We start from the raw sequence: 2500 nt of genomic DNA, 5'->3' as shown, positions 1-2500 counted from the left end.
CATATATATATATATATATATATATATATATACATACACACACACACACACACACACACACACATATATATATATATATATGTATATATATATATATATCCATATATAAAAAGGAGGGAAGAAAATTTCAAAAAATCCCAGATGAAACGAGAAAAAAACAACCCCCCGGCCGAGTCGCCGCCTCATCCCACACAAAAACCGTGACAAGGAATAGGATCCAACTTTGTCCCCGCGACCTTGGACTTCGAGAGAGCGCCGGGTCAAAATTTTAGCCAATGACGCTAGGCCTGTATTTATTCTAGAGAGGGGGGTAACTTGCCTAATTACATCTAATGTCTTGCTTTATCATGATGATTGCGAAGCGGTTGGTATGTTACGCTTGTTAATTCGATCATGGACGCTAATGCAAATGTCAGACGTGTCAGTATGAAGTGTTTGTTTATTGGAGTGAATGCTACTTGTTCCTAATCAAATGATGGATTCTTTCTGCCTTGAGTTTCTTTGGGTGTGTTTGCGTTGAATTTGTGATTTCTTTGAGCGTTTTTCTTCTTTTTTTTAGAAACGGTAAACGCGTGTTATGGCTGGACGGCTACAGGACGTATGCAATCGCTTTTTTTTTAATTAATATTCATTTCATACACAATACGTGGCTTTATGGTTCATGTTGTGTTTCTCGGAACCGAAACAAGTGTGGATTTTGACCTTCGGCTCTAAAGCGAAGCAGATGTTTGATGATAAGCTTTGTAACACGTCTAACAGATAGTGTTTACGTGTCAGCCTAGACTGACTCACGGAACTGAATTCGCGTGATAATTAGCAATGTAATTTCGTTAGCTCGACTGCACGCATACTGAAGCATTAGGAAGATTGTATTCAGCAACATGAAACTGATTATTTGATTGCCTTCATTGCATAAACTCGCCAGGAACATCTTCTAATCACAAAACACCAAAACATCTTCCACAAAGTTTGCTTGCACCGGATAACAAAATATCCTACCCAGACAATGTGTAAAGCACGCCCATCCCCCCTACCCCCTACCCACCCACCCACCCCTCCTCATCTCCATCTACCACCCCCTTTCATACTTTATGCAATAACATCTCCATGCAACGCAAGGACCTCTCTCTAACCCCCCCCTACCCACCCACCTCACGCCCCGCATACTATAACCCCGCCGTAGCTTATGCAATTCCCAAAGGAGGAGGTACTTGAAGCGTTCAGTTAGACGATCTCGAGGACTGCGGGTCATTCCTCCTGCGACTCGAGGCAAAGGCGGAGGACGACGTGTTCAGAGCCACGTACTCCATACACCTCGCTCGCTCGCTCGCCTACTTCCCTGCTTGCGTGTGTGTACGAACGTGCGTGCATGCGTGCGTGCGTGGCCCTCTTCCCACTCGTATCGCATGCAAGCAGTTCCCACACTCGAGACAAGCACATGGCACGGTCGTCATCACTCTCAAACGTGTAGTGTCGCTCGACTACGACACTATACACACCATACACAATACCTTCTTTAGAAATCAAGGGCCACTTACAACCCGTGGTGGTAATTTTCCGAAGACCTTGGTTCGTATAGGAGAAAGAGGTCTTGGGTTTCGTGGGAGAAATCCGCGGCTTCAAGCATGCAGTCGATGTCGCCGCTGATATACAACTTCCTGATTTTGTTATCTGTTTGTGAAGACAAATGCACGTACACACTTATGTGGAAGTACACGTGGTTTTGTGTCTGTGTGTGTTTGTGTGTGTGTGTGGGGGGGGGGGGTGTATGTATGTATGTGTGTTAGGGGGGGGGGGTTGTGTGTGTGTGTGTGTGTGTCCATGCACACATATATAAATGTATAATTATAGCATCGTATTTATCTTCTAGAAATGCAGTCTTCCCTAAAAATTAATTTTGAATAGCGAGCGCTAAAACTGACCACATATATGTGTTCACATAGGAATGAAAAAAAAAAGAAGAAAAAAAAGAGAAGAAGATCATATGTAAATCAGGTTTTACATCCCTCACCCCAAAAAAAAGGTAATAATGATAAATAAATTATAATAATAATAAAAAAACATTAGAAGAGAATAAAGAGTAAGACTATTTTCCCGGTTTGACACAGGGAACTCCACGGACAACATCTAGAAAATTCTGGTGTGTCACGAATTACAAATCAATTGAGGGAGGGAGGAAGGGACCGGGGGTGGGGGGGGGGAGGGAAGAGCGGGGAGAGGGAGAGAGAGAGACAGAGGAAGGGAAGAGCGGGGAGAGAGAGAGAGAGAGAGAGAGAGAGAGAGAGAGAGAGACAGAGGGAGGGAGAGAGAGAGAGAGAGACAGACAGAGGGGGGGAGGGAGAGAGAGAGAGAGAGAGAGAGACAGAGGGAGGGAGAGAGAGAGAGAGAGAGAAAGAAAGAGAAAGGGAAAGAGAGAGAGAGAGAGAAAGAGAGAGACAGATAAACAAACAAACACCTCAAAAGGATGAGGTAACATAGGTGAGAGAAAGAGAGAGAGAGG

The 2500-nt window shown here is 44.2% G+C and overlaps 1 protein-coding gene across 1 annotated transcript in view; it reads left to right on the top strand.

Moving 5' to 3' along the window:
* The window catches only part of cue (Low-density lipoprotein receptor repeat domain-containing protein cueball), an 18231-nt gene that overhangs the window by 4952 nt on the left and 10779 nt on the right, over window positions 1-2500 (top strand). The window lies entirely within an intron of this gene.

The sequence above is a fragment of the Penaeus japonicus genome, unplaced genomic scaffold (genome assembly GCF_977035675.1).
Source record: "Penaeus japonicus unplaced genomic scaffold, GWHDUDI00000001_assembly GWHDUDI00000011, whole genome shotgun sequence".
Classification (NCBI taxonomy): domain Eukaryota; kingdom Metazoa; phylum Arthropoda; class Malacostraca; order Decapoda; family Penaeidae; genus Penaeus; species Penaeus japonicus.
This window is presented reverse-complemented; position numbering and strand designations above follow the sequence as displayed.